Here is a 19,434-nt window from a genome sequence, read left to right as displayed (position 1 = left end):
GAGTATAGGAAATTTATTTAACTTCCACTGAATCATTAATTTTCTTAACTATAAAAATGATGAAGTTTACCTTCAAGACTTCTGAGGTCCATCCAATCCTAAGATCTATTTCTGGCTGAGCCAAAGTACAATGCCTCAATTACTATTGACTCAGTCTGAGTATTAATTTCTTTTTTTGCATGTCCTGTCATGAAGAGAATTTCCTTAAATAAAATGTTAATCCTTCAGAATTCATTCCTCTCTACAGACCTATTCAGCCTTCCATGGCTTCTTATCTTTTTATCACCTATAGAAAAACATGCAAAACCCACTTTCTTCTATACTATCATTGACTTTTGCATTCTTGTTTAAAAACAAAAAATCCTTGTCTTTTCAAAAGGAAAGAAGACTGCAGTTTTAAATCTCTTCATATGAAGCTTTAAGATACAATGGTGATCACTTCTAACTTTGTGATCTTGGAAACTATATTTGTTTTCTTGATCATAAAATGAGGGTAAAAATAGCAACTTCCTGGCAAGGTTGTTGTAAGGATCAGATGAGATAATATTTGTAAAGTGTTTAACAAATGGTAGCTGCTTAACAAATGTTTCCTTCCTTCTTCCCAAATATTTGTAAAGAGCTTGAAGACGCATAGTATATGTTTAATAAATGCTTGTCTTCTTCCTTACTTACTTCCTTTTCTCCTCTTTTCTTTCTCTTCCTCCCTTTCTTCTTTCTTTCTTTCCTCCCTTTCTTTCTCTATTTCTCCCTTTTTTCCTTCCCATTCTTCCTCCCACCTTTCCTGACTTTTTCCTTCCCACCTTCTTTTGCTCCCTTCTTTCTTCTCTTCTTCATCCTTCAGCAAGTCTCATTTTCCTCTTGTGCAAAAAGGAGATAAATATAAAAAGATTTCTTCTAACAGACAATAAGGAAAGTGTTTTGGAAGATTTATGATGTTCAAAAAGTTTGATTTTTGTTGTTGTCGTTAATATCAGAATACTGGGAATTATATTCTTGTTTGCCTTTGGCTTGATAAAGTATACCAGGGTTACTTTTGAGAACCCTTAATGATTTCTACTGTCATCATTGTTGATTATACTGACAATAAACCTTGGTCTAGTTTCATGATTCATTGCAAAATAAAGAGGGATTTGTTTTTTTTTTTTGTTTTTTTTTTTTTCTCTCTCTCCACCCCTTCCCATATTGTTCTGGCCTTCCTCCACAACTGCTATGTTCTTTTCAAATTCACAAAGCCTACCTTATTTTATTAATGTTAGACGCAATCTACCTGTACCCCTAGATGTATCACTCTTTCTGTAGAGGTAAATTCTTATTACTTATAAACTCACAATGTTGTCTATGATCCATATAAGTATTTTATAGGGTCTAAGTCCTTTCAGGTTGTACCACATACTTGATACGTGATGCTTCCTATTCTGTACTATATTTTCAAAACCATAGTATAAAAAGCAAAGATGTAGCTCCTAATCATTGTAAATGGCTATGTTCTCCACCTAAATTTCTCAAACAGTACCGAGAAAATTGTTCTTGCATTTATCACTCTTTAATTCAGTTAATTAGTCTAAATCTGTTTTTATTATAATCTTGATTTTATTTCCTATTTTCTATTAGTCATAAATCTGTATGAGGGAATATTTTATGATAAATAAAATTCCATATATAAGTATATAACCTATATATATATATTAATATCACTTAATGTACTATATAATCTATATATATATTAATATCACTTAATGTACTATATAACCTATATATATTAATATCACTTAATGTACTATATAACCTATATATATATATATTAATATCACTTAATGTACTAATATTATTAATGAATATTTTATTCTATTATTCAATAAATAATTTAATAATTTGCATTAATAATTATTATTGTTATTATATAATGATATATAATAGCACCTACTATGTACCAGGTACTGCGCTAAATACTTTGCAAATATTGTGTTAGTTGATTCTCACAACAAATTTCTGAAGTATATATGCTATAATCGTTTCCCCTTTTTTACAGAAGAGAAAATTGAGGCAAACAAATTAAGTGACATGTTCAAGGTCCCACAGCTAGGGGACTGAGGCTGGATTTGAAATCAGGGGTTCCTAACTTCAGGACATGTGCTCTAGCCACTGGGTCACATAAATGCCCAATGTGTATGTGTATGTGTGTGTGTGTGTGTGTGTGTGTGTGTGTGTGTATGTGTGTGTGTTAATAGTAATTCAACACATTTAAAAGAAAAAGCATTGCATTTCTTTTCTACAAAAGTCCTTCACACACCCATAGATTCTTTTGGTCAGAGGAAAGATGCATATGCTCTGGATCCATTATTTAGACTTTGCATTTAAATTTAAATTATAATAACTAGGACATTAAATTTTTGATTTGTATTTATGGTTGATCATGTTTATAGGAGAGCCCAATTGTTATATGATTCTGGGCAAGCCATTTTAAATATCTGTATCTCCTCTTTGTTTGTTTGCCACTTTCTTTTCATTCCTTCTTCTTTCTTTCTTTTTCTTCCATTCATTCTTTTCTTTCCTTCCTGTCTTTTCTTTTTCTTCTTCCTTTCCATGCTTTCCTTTTTCTTTTGTGAACATATTTGCCTATTTATTTTTGCAAAAGAAAGAGATTCAATTAAATAATTTCTAATGGTCCTTCCAGCTCTATTGTTGTATATATTTAAAAGTCCTCTATAACTCTATTTCAAAATAGTCTGTATTATAGTACTCTAAATTCTAAAACCTTTTCCAGATCTAGTATTCTTTGATATAACAAATCAATATATTCTTTGTCTCGTGTGTGTGTGTGTATGTGCAGATTATCCTTTTAGTTTCCTAAAAATAAAACATAAGATCCATGGTCTTAATACCATATGTAATAATTATACACATGTATACATAGTACTTTAGAATTTTAAAAATGATTTACATATATTATATCATTTAATCCTCTCAATAATCCTATGAGGTGATTTTAATTAATATTGTCATCTTAATTTTATAAATGAGGAATTATAGGAATTTATGGAATAAGCAATTTGTCCAGAGTCATGAAGTTTGAACCCAGAGTTTCTTAACTCTAAGTGTCGGCTCTTTCTGTTATGTCACACCATCTCTCAAAAGAAAACTTAATGGCAAAAAAGTGAACAAGTCCTGTGAGTATCACAACAACCAGAATCTTAATACGCAACACTAGTATTCTTTACAAATTCATTTCATTTTATTCTAATAGCACTGTTGGGAAATAATAGAAGTCAGTACTTCCCAGAGGTAGAGGAGAGTAGTGGATAGTGATCCTTTCCCAGCTTTCCAGCATTCTTATACTTTTCTTCCTTCCAGGTATTTTGTGATCCAGTGTTGCCTGTATTCTTGGTGTTTCTCACATACAAAATTCAGTCTCTTTAACCTGAACATTTTCACTGACTTTATGGAACAATCGCTTCCTTTTCATCTCTTTCTCCTGGTTTTTTTAAGTCTCAGTGAAAGTCCTACCTTCTTCAAGCAGCTTTTTTCCATCCCTCTTTAATCTTAGTGCCTTCCCTCTGAGAATTTCTCCAATATATTCTGTGTATATCTTAATTGTACATAGTGTTTGCATATTGTCTTCCCCATTAGACTGTGAGTTAATTTGAACAGGGACTTTCTTTTCACTCTTTTTATATCCCTTAGTGCTTATTAGCACTGTGCCTGGTACATAGTAGGCATTTAAAAAATGCTAATTGACTGACTGATTGACAAAGAGCCAGTCTAAAAGCTGAAAAGGCCTAGCCTATTGGCTATTTGACCCTGAAAAAGTTATTTAAACTCTCTGTGGTTAAGGCAATTCTCTAAGTCTCTAAGCTGCAGAAAAAGTACTGAGCTGTACTGATAAAGAGCATTACCTCACCTGGAATTTCCCTACACTGATAAAATTATAGTTTTCCTCTCTATTCTTATTGATGTTAAACCTATTCAAGCTAGTTAAATTATTTAACCTGGGTCAAACAGCCAGATACTTAGTTTGAAATGGAATGAAAACTTCTAATATACTGACTTATCTTATTTTTAAGTAATGTTGACTAGTTGCTATCCTTACAAATATATCTTACCTATAATTCTTTTCCTTAAAAAAAATGCTGCTAGATTAAAAGAAAAAAATACCACCTACATATTTTGGCAAACCTATAGGAAAATTATAGGTATATCATTTGTCAAAAATAATATTGAAACATTGCACAGAAAACACTCATCATATATAGAGAGAAATTTGCTAGGAGAAATACTAAAACAGTATTTTATCTTCACATGGAAAATCATGTTAATGAAACACTATACAGACCTCCACAAGTGTTTTTGCACCTCCCATCAAAATATCATCATCTCAAGGGGGGAAATAATCTTGCTTTGAAGACAAGAAAAATAACCTGACACAGAGATGTTAAGTGATTTTATCAAAGGAACACAGCTACACTTTTGTTTAAAAAAAAAAAAAAAAGAGAGAGAGACCAGTTATTTCTCCTCCAAGTTGAAATTTACAGATAGAAAATGATCTTCTGTCCTATTTATAGTTGTCCTGTAAATGAACTGCAAAATAATTCCATGTCACATATTGGATATTAAAAGGATTACAGAGATTGCTCTCTCTGAATAAAAAGAGCCATTCACTTATTGAACCTGAAATATCATTCCACCTGCCCTTGACCCCAAAAAAATTAATTGGGTATTATCTTTGAACATTTTCTATACTGTTAATATTCAGGCATGACAAAAATTGTATAACATGCTTTTTATGTACCTTTTTACTTAGAAAGAAAAAAGATACGAAAACAGATTATCTAGTAATAGTTACAAATAATAATAAAGCATTCAACCTATTAAAAAACAGGAAAAAAATTGCAGGTTATTTGGTGTTCCCACATCTTTAAGCTTTTATAAACAAGAAAAATTAACCATCTTTTAGAGACTAAAAAGTTTGCTTTTTTTGTTCTTATTTTTGTTTGATTTTTTGGTATTTTAGGGACAGTTCTACTGATTTAGATCAGTACTGAGCAACATAACACTGCTTTTATGAACCTCAAACTTTCAGCTCATATACATACAGCTAAAGTGAACTCTTTTCTGTTGAAGATCAAAAAGTGGATAAAGGAAGAGCAGAAAAGGAAGTGAGCCCAGAAGACATTGTCACGGGGAAAAAAATCAGTCATATCTAAAGCTGTTTGTTTTTTCCTATACATTGAAGTAAAGGTACGTCATTTTTCTTTTCACCAAACATAGCTTGGGACCACACATACGAAGCTCAATAGCTCTCCTTTATACCAGTCTCGTCTCTGAGATCCACTTACTTTTAGAAGGCTCTATCTCGGTGATTGTAAAATGCCCATTCTACTTTTAAAGGGATAGAGATGAGATTGGGGAATAGAGAGGAAAATTAATTATATGTAAGATGAATAAAACTAAAACAAACAAACAAACAAACCAAGTTATGTGTAGGGGAAAACACATCCAGAGTTAAGAAATGAAATTAAGTGATAGCATGGAAAAATGCCAAGAGTTTCCCTAGTTGAAATAGAGGTTATTGTATATTCTAGAGGTATTAATAAAGACATAGTAATGGTATGTTTACTGATCTGTTGATGGGTCTTCCAGTCCTTTTTCAATATCTTAAATTTCCTTCCAAGAAAATTATTTGCTTGCTTAGAAGCAAATTAGACTGGAAATGAAATTTTATTTCTCTACCTACATATATAAAGTGGACATAAGACAAGTCATGCATCAAAAACAAGGATGCTGTTTGTGGCTTGAAACCACATGTGGCCCTTTACTCTGAAAACAAAAGCTCGTGTGTAAGAGAAAACAATATTGATAACAGTTTGGGACCACACAGAGGCGATGAAGATTTAGTTAGCAACAACATATGGGGGAAGTAACTAAGTGGCATCCCTTAAACTTATTTCTTTTCTGACCTTTTGAAGTTCCCAGGTTCAACTAATTTTCTCTCCTCTGTTATATTCGAAGCAGGATCCCAAAGGCAGGATCCCAGAGGCAGGAGCCTACAATTCAAAAGCAATATAGTGCTCATGGTAACTTTCACTGAGAATGAAATGATAAAGGACTAATAACCTTTTGACTAATTAAACCCCACTGCTCAGAAGGTAGTTTTATCTCCTCAAAACCAAGCTTGTTCCCCACCACCACCTCCAAGGACATTTGCTTGCTGGAGCAAATCTGTGATCTGCCTGGTACTTCTAGAGGAATCTGATTTTCTGAGCTTGTCCAAAGTTATAAAAACAATACAAAGGCAAGAAAGAATTAGGCTCAGTCATCTTAGTTAGGCAGGCATAATAACTAAGAAGGTCAGATAAAAATTTAGGATACAAATCACTAATGAAATGAGTGACTCATCTAAGTATATTTTCAAGGAATTGGCTAGAGATGGGGATGGTGGATAGATAAATAGACAGATAGATGGGAGACAACAGAGACACAACTAGATCATACTTAAAGAGATAGATAAATGATAGACAAAAAGATATAAAGGCTGAGAGATGATAGTGAGAGAAATCATAGAAAGAAGCAGAGAGAGAGAGAAAGAAAGAAAGAGAGGGAGGGAAAGAGAGAAGGGGAGAGAGACAGAGAAAGACAGAGACACATGCAGAGAGAGAGAGAGAGAGAGAGAGAGAGAGAGGAGAGAGAGAGAGAGAGAAAGAAAGAGAGAGAGAGAGAGAGAGAAAGAAAGAAAGAAAGAGAGGGAGGGAGAGAGAGAAGGGGAGAGAGACAGAGAAAGACAGAGACACACGCAGAGAGAAAGAGAGAGAAAGAGAGAGAGAGAGAGAGAGAGAGAGAGAGAGAGAGAGAGAGAGAGAAATTTGTGCTGTTCTTTACAAGAAATAGCATTGAAAACATAAGTTCTCCAAAGGCTTCTTTCCCTTTCAGATTCAGAAACAAAGTGAATCTCTTTCAAGGGAGCATGAAAGTGCAGAGTGATACGTCTGTTTTCCTCCCCTCTTGGACACACTTAACTTTTGATAAAATGGAAAGTGGCTAAAGTGCACATTTGGAGCCCCAGTGAGTACAATATTTTCTAAAGGAAGCCTTACAAACTCCAATTGCACCAGTAATTGCAAAGCTACTGTGCTTGCTTCTTTGCCTCCATTTGTCAAACTAAAAACTATGCTGAAGGCCTGGGAAAGAATAGTGGAAATGTAAATTTGAATGTCATTTTTTTTCTGGGCACAACCAAAGCTTTGAAAGGCTAAATTTCCTCAAATAGGTACATGGATAAAGCTGCAGGCTATGCTACCTTTTCTATGGCAACAACACATAAGAAAATGAGGAACGTTAAACACACACACACACACACACACACACACACACACACACACACACCAGAATACATTGATATAGGTTTGAGAATCAGGGATGAAGATTTTCTTTGCCCTTTGAATTGGACTCCTTTTCTCCAGACAAAACCATACTTACCTTGAAAGTCCCAGCAATCAAAAACAATTTCCTTAGTTGAATCATTGCATGCATTTCTAAAGCTGAAGGTGTTTCTTTGCTACAATAATTAGTACTATTGACTAGAAAGATCAAATCCTAAAAAGTTAATATGTAGTCTAAGATAAAACAGTAAGTAGTAAACAGCTCTCCATATAAGTATACTGTTATAAGAAAAAAGTCTGCATGTGGGGCCAGATTATCTAGTTTAGGTTCTTATTTTGAATTTTACTAGCCTTGTGAATATGGATAATGCAGTTTTCTTCTCTGAGCCTCAGTTTTCTCATCTATAAAATGGGGGTGATAATAATAATGTTGGAAACCTAGCTCACAAGACCATCTTGAAGTAAAGGCTTTGTAAAGCTCAGAGTCCTATATGAGTTTTAAATAGTGCCCTGTATGCCTCAACTTACATCAAATCTCTTTCAAAATAAGTTGCCTCACTCAACCAATCATGATTTTTAGTTTCTCTATGTGCTTATCACACCTTTAATGCATGCTCAACTATTATCCCTGAAGAATTGCTCTAGATAAATGTTATTTCTTGACAATACTGCCATAGACCAACTAATATAAAGTTACTTGGTGGGTTGGGGAGGAGTAAAGTGTTCCCTTTCAGAGATGATATTTAGGAACATAGAGTTGCCATCTTACTATCAGAGTATTTCCAGAAGAATATATTATCAAAAGCCTTCAAGGATTTAATGGTCATATTCCTAATGCTAAAAGATGAATTGAAAAAAAAAAAAAAGTTTTACATTGTCTTTGTGGAGAATTAAAGGCTTGAAGCCTAAGGCTAGGTATAAAAAAGATCTTTTACTATGTTCACAATTCAACCTAAAGTAAAATCATTGATGGGGAAAAGCCCATAATGCAGACTTGATCACTCTGATGTATTCATCTGGAATTGGTTACAGTTCCCCAGAACATTAGCTATACCATGACTGTTATAATTCAAAGTTCAGTCCATTCATAAATTGTTTGAGATTGTCTTTCCTTTTTTTTAATCATAAAATACAAAGAAGTAATTTTAAATGTGAACTGGGCTACTCTGACAATCCTTCCATAGATACCAGGAAAAGGAATAGTGAAGATACAATGGTATGCTAGGTATGCAGTAACCAGAGACAGAAGATGAGGATTCCTTGTCACATTGTTATAAGGGGTTTTTCCTCACTTCTCTCTTTCCCAACCCCATCCCTCCTCCCCACCAAGGTCATATTTATCTAATATCCTTGATCTTTTCAACATAAAGTGTCCATGGTTGAAGGGGCTTCAGACCCAAAGAAATAGAATGTCAGAGTGAAATTACTGTATTTCAGACATTTTGCTAAATTAGGGATTTCTCCCAAATTTCTTCCTGCTCCTGGTCTCAGGGAGTTGGTGGAAGGGAAGAATGCTAGTTGTCAGATTATCAAGGGACAAGCTCTTACAGAAAATAGCTCTCAAAGAGTATCCTTTAATATATCAGTCTTTTGAATTACTCCTGCTTCCCCCAAAAAATTCTAAATGAGATCCTTCAAAACCCTTTATGCTGTATTTAAAACCAGAAATGGGGCACAGTTCACTAAATGAATGACCAGGCAAAAATTCCATCTGTGTTTAGAATAGAAGGTTATGGCTCATTTTACATTCAGTGAGGTACAGCCTTAAGCTTGAATGGACAGACAATCGTATAGAACATTACCTAAATATCTATTTTCCACATATAGTTTTTTTCAGTTGAAAAGCTCCTATCACGAAGCCAGGAGATGAGAATGTGTAGCCACTTAGAAAACATCCTATATGCTGAAAAGGATGAGGTTCCTGGATGTAAAACAAATATCAGCTCTTGATTTAAGAGCTGTCTGAGGTTTGGATTATTTTCGAGTATCTGAATATACAAATATGCATACATAGATAGGTACATGCACATACTCATAGATACATAATATACATTTGCATACATTTTAATTTTTCCAAACTGGCTTAACTTTGGATAATTCCATCTAAAGCAATCATTTACTGAGTAGCCAGCCCCGAGAAATGGACTGTGAATCTGATAACATCTCCTCAGATAGATATTTCTGATTGTTGCTATAAAGGAAGAAACTCTTTCAGAATCTTAGCAAGAGAATGATAAAGTTGAAAGCCTCCTTTGTCCATTGCTCCCTTCATTATCAGCTATATCCTTTAATTGGTGCTAAAGTGAGCAGCTGCCAGCTTGCTTTTCCATTAAGGACTAATGTTGTACGTTTGCAACAATAAACAATTAATGTTGTTTGATTTCTTACATTCAGCAACCCAAGCAAACATCTGGCATCCGAACCCCAATGGATGCAAATGGCTAGTCATTTATGTGCTTATCCACTCGCCAGTTCCTGAAGGTCCGCTCTAGTCAAAGTTCTAGCTCTGTGCCTACCTTGTAGGGTGAAAAGAGGGCAGGTGATTTTAATTCTGGGAAGGGGAGAGAGGAAGTCTTTGGTACCTGTTGGCATCGGTGTCGGTTGTACATTTTCTCTGTCTCTCGGTCTTGATTTTAACGTGGAAATGTGGTCTCCATTGTACTAAACCTGTTACACACACACTGACAGCGTGCACACACTGTCATGCATGCATACATATATACATAAATACACATATGCAGGAAAACACCTACAAAAAAAGCGCCCTCTTTTCTAAGTGGTGTTGACTCCAAGACCACGGCTCGCTCCACACCTTGGCTAGCTCCCCCTGGCAGAGAGCTCTCTGTAGGAGGAAGTCCCCCAGTAGCCCCCGGGTTTCCCTTGGCGCTGAAGCCTGGTGTGGCTCCGGGCTCTGCCGGTCTCGGAGGTTGGTTCCCCAAGTCCTGGCACAGCTCTAGCGCGCTCCAGCCTGCATGCAGGGCTGTCCGCTAGCCACGAACTCTCTCTCTCTCTCTCTCTCTCTCTCTCTCTCTTCGCCCCTCTCTTTTTCTCTGTCTCTCACTCTGTCTGTCTCTCTTTCTCTCTCTCTCTCTCTCTCTCTCTCTCTCTCTCTCTCTCTCTCTCTCTCTCTCTCTCTCTCTCTCTCTCTCTCTATATATATATATATATATATATATGATCCCCCCCCCCATCCCTGCATGGGGCTGCGCTTTTTTAGCCCTAAGGGGTTGGCCCTACACAGGCAGAAATGGTGCCCCAAGGAAGGGGCAGCAGGCGACATGACCCTGGGTTTGCACTGCACTGCCTCGGGGGATCTGGAGCTGAACCCCCAATCACAATCCTGGGGAGCGAGAGAAGAAGTAGCTGTGGTTAAGGCAGCAATGGGAATAGACCCAGACTGAGGTGTGAAGCGGAACAGATAAGCTATTTTCTCTCTCAAAGCACTGGGGTGATGTTTTAACCCATTAGCCCACAGGTCCGCAGCCAAAATGAAGCAAAGAGCTAGATTCCCTTCCTCTAGCCCCAGAGCCCGCGCTGGGGACGGTTGCCAAGTTTCAGGTGGGCACAGCGTCTCCCCACTAGTCTCGGGCACTGGAGCGGGGATGCCACTTGTGGGAAAACCCCCCTCTCCTCAGAAGCGTTCCAAAGACGGGTTCCCTCCTAACCTCGGTCAGCGGCTCGCTTCCGCTGCGGGTTTACTCACCTCCCGGGGAAGTAAGTGGGAGCACTGTCAGCCGTAGACAGAAGGAGAATTGGAAGGGGGGTGGGGGGGAGGTGTAGGGGCTTCCCCTTTCTTGCCTCCGCTGCTTCTTGTCTCCCAGTGATTCCATAGCCGGCTGCGGGGTGTTTTCTATTCTCTGCACGGGAACGGCAATGCATGGTAATGCGTGGCTGCAGCCCCTGCGTGTACCAAGGAAAGCACCCCGAGGTGTTTCGGACTAAATAAGAAAGCCAACAGAGATGGGATAGGTTGGGGTTGCGGGCAGCCGGGTAGACAAAACTCCTTCTGATCCTCCTGCAGAAACCGATCTGAATAAGCGACTGGCAGCAGCTCTCTTGACATCTCCATTAATCAGGGATTTTTTAAAGAATGCGAATGAATGAGCCTGGAAATTTCAGTTTGGAGCTCCTATTTTTCGTCTAGGGAAATATTCTAAGGAAGTAGCCTGTAAAGCCGGTAACCCTGCATAAGGTCTAGGAAGTAACACGAAAAGAAGAAAAGAGAGAGAGAGAGAGAGAGAGAGAGAGAGAGAGAGAGAGAGAGGAGAAAAAAAAGACTCTGCTCCCATCCTCTGTTCCCCTTCCCTCCTCTCTAGACAGAGGAGGAAAGAAGAAGAAGAAAAAGAAGAAAACAAAAAATACTTACTCTTTCAGGGACCCGATATGACAGATGACACCCAGTTCACAAATGGACGCGCTGGGTCAGCTTCCGAGAGAGGAGAATATTGTCCAGCCTCCGAAGGATGGTCAGACTCCTCCGGATTTCTCTCATGCCTTTTGATGCTGGTGATGTTGGAGGAGAGGCTGGTGGGTACTTCCACTCTCAGGTTGCTGAGCCCGCAGAGTAAAGTGCAGTTAGTATTTCTCCTTTTGCACAAATCGGTGGCGGCGGCCGCGGTAACGGAGCTCCAAGGAAGCGGGGATATTCCAAATAAATTCACTAATTCAGGGTCTGAGCGTTCCAGTGCGCGGGCCGGCCTGCCTGCCTGCCTTCCTGCCTGCCAAATGTAACTGTGAAGTGATGTGGAAAAGTGAGCAGGGAGCCTCCCCTGACAGCTCTTATTGGGCTGATCTCGGAGGCAGGTCTACCGCTTGGAAATTCATGTAAGCAGCCCCCACCCCCCACCCCCACCCCCGGTCGTCTCTCTCTCTCTCTCTCTCTCTCTCTCTCTCTCTCTCTCTCTCTCTCTCTCTCTCTCTCTCTCTTTTCCTTCAGTCTCTTTCTCATTCTCTCTCGTCCTCTTCCCACTCTCTCCCTTCTCCTTCCATCAATTCTATCACAACTTTTCTCTATCATTCCTGCAGAGTATGCCCTGCTATGGAGTTGCCTTTAGTGGGGAGCCATCAGCTCTGATATTTCATGGGTGAAGGTGATTTGGGGAAGAAGACATGGAGGAGGCTGTATGGGGTTTGGGAGCAGTTCAAGTCCAATGTGAGAAAGAGAAAGGAAGGAAAGAAGGAAGAGTGATTTCTCACTTCTTGATTCAGTGATGAGTTTTTAATCTGTGCTCTTAGAGAGATTTCCAAAGACATAGACCCTGCCCCCCCCCTCCCAGGAGCTTTATTTTGGAGGAAGAATTTATAGTGTGTTGGCAATGGGACAAGGGCCCTCCTTTCTGAGAACATTTCCAATTGGTTTTCCTATTTCCCCCCTGTAAGCAATGTGACAACATCTTTAGCAGGAAGACCCAAGAAATTGAATGCTCTCAGTCTTCACCATGGTAATGATATCCTTTTAAAGTTTGTTTCCTTCAGAATCCCTGGGCATGGAAAAGTGAGATGATAAAGGATAAAGTAAACAAAAGAGTCAACTACCAGGGGGAAGAATGGTGGGAAAGTGCATGAGCCTTTTTTATGACCAATATGAAAAGAAAATCATTAGTTTTCTCCAATACCCTTGCCTTCATATTTAGGATTTTCAAAGCCACTTAATCAAAAAAATCTGGAAATGTTTGTAAAAGCTGGGAAGTAAGGAATGGAGGTTGTCCTGAGCAGACTGCAAAGACCTCCTCATCAGCTAGCTAGCTGTCACTTTTGTTCTAAGGATTTAAAAACTTTCTGGGCAATTATACCCAGTTCATATCCCTACTTCTTCCTCCAAAATAGAGTCTAAATCTTAATAAGTGACTTCATCAATTGGGCAAACCTGCCAGGACTAAGAGAATGATTTAGGTTATTAGAGATCTGGATTCTTTTTCTATTCTCTCCAGCAGAGAGAAACAAAAATAAAAAATAAAAAAATCTGAAGTCATTTTGCTGCTTTTAGTCTCTTGGGAGTGGATGCTATTTAAGATTCACCAAAAATTAAGTTTTCCCCAAAATCTGTGCCTGCATACCTCCTGCACACTACACTGCTCTTCTTGGCTAACCCTTGTGCATGATAAAATTGGCAGGGTTTCTTTTCTGGAAACATTTCAGAAAAAGGAGAAGGGGATAAGGGAATAGACACTAAATCCAAAGACTTTCTTTTGTAGTCCTACTCAAATTAATGAAAGTAAGTGAACAGAATAAGAAAATGAGGACAATATGCTTATAACATTTATGCAAATTTGACATTTTTTTGTGCTATATCCCATTGTGAAGCATTGAAATGAATATTGACTGGATATCTAAAAATTTTATATTCTTGCTGTCACTGAAAAGATGCTGACTGAATTGTTCTAGAGGGGGAAGCCAAAGAGGGCCTTTGAATGTCTTGTTCTGGCCTGCACTAAATATATATTTACTCTTTGCAAAGACTGGGTTCCTTACAAAGTACTCTGAAATTGAGTAATTCTGTCTTGGAATAAAAACTGAATTCAACCCTCAATCAAATGATAACTGCTTCTTTACCCGAGAGTCCCAAGTGGACCAGGAAATAAATACCATATCTGGTTGTATGCTTAATTTTCAGAGATGTATTTTCATTTGAACAAATGGTCCAAAAATCCCCTTACTCTTACTTCACCAAAGGCTAGGAGTAAAAGAACCAAAACAAGGGGAGTAACTTGGTAAGGGAAGTGAGATTGAGAGGACTGCCTCTGATGAGCAACCTTGTGGATATGATGGCATAAAGAAAAGAGCATTGCGCTTAGAATCAAAAGACTTGAGTTCAAATGCTGACATTCTCACTTACTAGTTATTTGGATCAGAGCAACTTTTCTCTTTGGCAATTCTTTCTTCTGAAATGATGGAATGGAGGGGATTTGAATGGATAGATCTGTAAGGTTCCCTTTTATTATAAAATCTAAGATTGTTATAAAGTCCAGCATTAATATAAACTATGAATGGAAACTGGGAAGAACCTTAGAATTATCTTGTGTAAGTCTAGCATTTGATAGGTGAAGATTTAAGACCTAGAAAGGTGAGGTAACTTGTTCAACATCATGCAACAACCAGAAATCTAATAATCATGGACTTTTAAAAAGTATGTCTCATAGACATCTTTTGCTTTTATGTCATGTACATTTTGTTTTTCTTTGAATTTCTCTCCCTCTATCCTCCAAGACAGTCAAAGAATGATTTTTAAGAAGAAGAAAAGAAAAAAAATATAACAAAAACAATCAAAACATCAAAAAGAATCTTCCATTATATATAATATGTCATACCCACACACACCCCCACTTCTACAGAAGAGATTAGAGAGAAGTTTTCCCATCTCTTTTCCTTGCAGCCAAGTTTGGTCTTTGTTGTTACTCTTTCCATTTATATTTCCTATAAGAATTATGCATATTATTTTAGGTCTGTTTACTTCACTTTGCATCACTCCTTCCATGCTTCTTTGTAGCTAGGTGACACAATGAATAGAGTGCTTGGGCCTGGAGTCTAAATTCTTCTGGCCTTAGAAACTTACTAGCTGGGCAAATCACTTCATTTTGATTTTCCTCAGTTTCCTCATCTGTAAAAAGCGGATAATGATAAGACCTACTTCTCAAGGCTATTGTAAAGATGAATTAAGATAACAATCATGAAGTGCTTAGCACAGTGCCTGACATATAGTTAGCACTATATGTCTAAGTAATTAGCTATTATTATTATATGTATTGTTTCTTATAGCATAGTAATATTCTGTTGCATTCATATAAAGACATTTTTATCCATTTCTCATAAAGCATCTACTTTATTTACAATTCTTTGCCAATATAGAAAGTGTTATCATAAATATTTTGAAATATACTCATTTTTCTTTTTGCCAATGACCTCCTTGGGGTATATGCCCAGCTGTGGAATCTCTGGGATATTTTAGCCACTCTATTTGTACAATTTAAAATTTCTTTCCAGAATGTAAATATTGGTCATTTTATTCCAAAAGTAGTACTCTTTTTGTTAAAGTCAGCTATACCCCCCCACACACATAATACAATGAATTAAATAAAACAGCTTTTAAGAAAAGTAAACTATGTGGCATGGTAGAAGAAATACTGGTTTCAAAGTCCAAAAAAATAAAGTCTTCATCGGTTCTTATTAACTGTGTGTAGTTCTGGGCAAGTTATTATAACTCTAAGAAACTCAGTTTCCCCATGTATAAAATAAAGATGAACATGGCTATAAGGAAAACACTTTTATCAATCAAGTTCAACAAATGTGAAACAAGCATCTTCCCTATAAAGAGTTCAGACAAGGCAGATAAAAGTTTGGAAAAGGCACAAGTCCTGCCTACATAGAGTTTAAAATCTAGTAATGATTATAGGCCACAGAGAGACTCAATATGGTATTATATAAAGGTCAGAGTTTTTGTTTATCTGCTTTATTAATCAGTGGACTCTGGTTCAAATCCTTTCACTATCACTTATCATTTACATGATTTTGATTAAGTTACGTCATTTCTCTGGGCCTCAGTTTCCTAATCTGTGAAATAAGAAGGTTGGACTACATAACCTTTAGTGTCCCTTCTCATTCAAACTCTGTGATACTTATGGCTATATTGGCACATTAGAGAGTATATAAAATCTGATGAGAAATGCCATTAGTGATGGGGAATCCTTCCTGAAAGAGGCAGTATGTGAGATGAAATATAAAGGATATCATCCTTCCCCAAGAGAAGAGAAATGGGACAAAATTGCTCATATTGGCTGTGTTTATCTCTCTACCTGCTGATTGCTGCTCAAAGGAAAAAAAGGCATAGACATTTCCCTTCTAATACACAGGAGGAAGCAGGATGAATAAGCTATTTGGAAGAGCATTGAGATCACAGGAAAACAGTATAAGGATATTGCTAAAATAAATGGGGTTGCTGAAAGAGGAGGCATTTGCCTTTTTAACAGTTCCACCCACTCTTAATGGTATGCAGTGTAATCTCATAATGGTGAGAGCATACTCCTTAAAGAAAGTGTTTTCATTTTTACATCCTCTTGGTGTGGTTACATTCCTTCAGCTGAGGGGAAGTATTTGCTATGTAGACTTTTTCAAGAAGGACAACTGAAAAACAGCATGTTCTAGGTTTAGATTTTTGAGGGGGAGGACCAGGCCTAAGGAATTTTCTTATGGGGTCCTTTGGATAATTAAATACTTTGTTATTTAATTAAATAACTTTAGATAACCCTCATAAATAGTAGTACAGCATTCGGGGTCTGCAACCTGAATCTTATTGGTCTTGGTGATTATTTTCAGGAGATTGTGAAAAGCTCAAAGATAAACCCAGAGTAAAGGATACAGGGAGGTGGGGTAAGGGGGAAAAAGAGGAATGGAGAAAGGAAGGGACAGAGACAGACAGAGAGAGACAGAGACAGGAAGAGACAGAGATAGAGACAGAAACAGAGAAACACACACAGAAAAAGACAGAGACACAGAGAGACAGACAGAGACAGAGAGACCAAGATTGAGAGAGAGAGAGAGAGAGAGAAAGAGAGAGAGAGAGAGAGAGAGAAAGAGAGAGAGAGAGAAAGAGAGAGAGAGAGAGAAGGGGAGAGAGAAGGAGGGAAAACAGGAGGGAGAGAGGGGAGGGAACTTTCTTTTATAAAACCAATTCCTTTGATCAGATTTTAGCTCTTGTTGCCAATAATCCAAGTGGAGTTTCTGCCAATTTGGTTGGTTACAGAGAAGGGGAGTAGCATCTAGATGGCTCAATGGATAGAACATTTGGCTTGGAATTAGGAATTATCATCCTTGAAAGTTCAAATTCTGCCTCAGACAGGCACTATCTGTGGACAAGTCACTTAACTTCAGCTCTTCATCTATAAAAGTAGTTGGATTAAGAAATGAAAACCAGTTTCAGTAAACTGCCAAGAAAACCCCAAAATGGAGTCACAAAGAGTCATACAGAACTGAAATGACTGAACAACAGGAGCAGGGAAAACAGCTGGCTCTAAGGAACAAAAATCCTGGGAAGAGAGAGTGCAAACTAGGCAATTCCCAGAAGTTTTCACAGAGCAAGAAGTATTAAAGAATCCTTCTTTCTGCTTTATCTTTCAGAACTATCTATATCATTATATCATAAAAATGCAGATTTTCTGTCCTTCCCTGTTCCCATGCAATAAGTAACAAAGTAAACTCTATTCTCTGTGGTGCAATCACTCAATTCATTGAGCTCATACAAAATCAATAGCAATGACAGATTAAAATTATCTTATAGTGGGTTGATGTCATAACCAGTAGCAAAAAGGTTCTGTTTATTCTCATCTATAGTAAAGGACCTCTAAACTCCTTCCAGCTCTGACATTAATTGTAACTATAGGTGGTAATAGTTTATGTTCTAAGATCTCTGAAAGCTCTAATGTCAAGGTCCTGTGCTCTACCAGAGATCCTTTCAATTCTTACTTTCTTTGCAATATAATCTAACATTTTTTGTTAAAAGGACCATTCCAGGTGTAATACTCTATGTACTATATTGTAAGATCCCTGGATTTTAGTTCTGTTAAAAATATATTTAGAATCATTTAAATAATATTATAAAACTTAAACATCTGAAACTTTAGAAAGAAAAATAAATGTAATTTTCAATTAATTTCTTGTCTTCATTAACATTCCAGGCCCTTTTTAACCCATTAAGTGATTATCATTTTGATTCCCAAAACATTCTGGAGGATGTATCAATCACAAACCCAGGGATATATACCTAGAGTTGGGGAGGAAAGATGGAATTGTTTGATAGCTATTATATCTGCTAAGTGACATGATGATTTGGTAGTTTGACATTTGGCATACGGGAAGCAGAAGAAAGTGTGGGAAGGGTAGAGGAGGGAATTGAAAGGGAAGGAAAGGAGAGAGAAGGGAAAAAAGAGAGGGAAATGAAAGGAGAGGGGAAGGAAAAAGGAAGAGAAAGCAAAGAGAGGGAAAGGGAAGGGAAGGGAAGGGAAGGGAATGTGAAGTAAAGAAATAAAAAAGGAATTGAAGGAAAAGTAAAGGGAAGGGAGGGAAGAACAGGGAAGGGAGCTAAAAATATATACATGATGGATACTGGCTAATTTTTTTAGCATCCAAATATAATCAAAGTGATTCAAAATATTAATTTCCTAAAATGTCTGGCTAATGTTTCAGTAAGGAAAGACTATTTAGTTGTTATTAAGAAAATGCTTCACCAAAGAGTAGGTGTTAGTATTACTGACATATTTATCTAGGTATCTTCTTTATTGAAACTCAATTCAGATTATATCCCATCTCATTAGACTATGTTCTGAAAATCTTGGGGGGGTGGAAGGGAGATTGAGGTGAGGAAATGTTGCTATACAGGCATGTCCCACAAGATGTCATTATTGATTTACTTCAAATAGGTTCATTAATATTTAACTTTAGGTGAAACACCTATGATCATCACATCATGGAGCTTCTAGATATATGCAATTTCAGAAATTATCTCAACCCATAATTTTATAGATGAAGAAAATAAGGCCCTCAAAAATTAAGTGACTTCTTTCAGATCATACAGATTTCATATAGGGGAAACTAGTACTGTAAGACAACTTCCTCTCCAGCTCCACATTCTAGACTTTGTGTAATACCAAACTAGTTTCCACACTATAAAAATGAATGGGTGACCAAACAACATTGCACTGAGCTTTCTCAACTTTACAAAGGAATTTGTTATAAATAAATTTTACATTGGCTTGAATTCTTTTTTCTTCCCTCCCTTTCCCTCCCTTCCTCCCTTCTTTTCTCCCTTCTTTCCTTCCTTCCCTTCCTCCCTCCCTCCCTCCTTCCTTCCTTCCTTCCTTCCTTCCTTCCTTCCTCCTTCCTTCCTTCCTTTTTTCCTTCCTTCCTTCCTTCCTTCCTTCCTTCCTTCCTTCCTTCCTTTCTTTCTTCCTTCCTTCCTTCATTTTTCCTTTCCTTCTTTCCTTCCTTTTTTCTTTATCTCCCCTTCTTTCTTTCTCTTTCTTTTTTCTTTCTCTTTTTCTTTCTTCAAGATCTATGATTTCATGCTTTTAGG

The 19,434-nt window shown here is 37.2% G+C and overlaps 1 protein-coding gene across 1 annotated transcript in view; it reads right to left on the bottom strand.

Moving 5' to 3' along the window:
* Positions 1-11,834, bottom strand: part of CDH8 (cadherin 8) — a 527,274-nt gene extending 515,440 nt beyond the window's left edge. Inside the window, exon 1 of the mRNA XM_051975087.1 lies at positions 11,740-11,834. The gene's annotated coding sequence lies outside the window, so the exon portion shown is untranslated. The remainder of the gene's footprint in view (positions 1-11,739) is intronic.
* Between the last annotated feature and the right edge of the window lie 7,600 nt (positions 11,835-19,434).

This window comes from Antechinus flavipes, chromosome 2 (assembly GCF_016432865.1).
Source record: "Antechinus flavipes isolate AdamAnt ecotype Samford, QLD, Australia chromosome 2, AdamAnt_v2, whole genome shotgun sequence".
NCBI lineage: Eukaryota > Metazoa > Chordata > Mammalia > Dasyuromorphia > Dasyuridae > Antechinus > Antechinus flavipes.
This window is presented reverse-complemented; position numbering and strand designations above follow the sequence as displayed.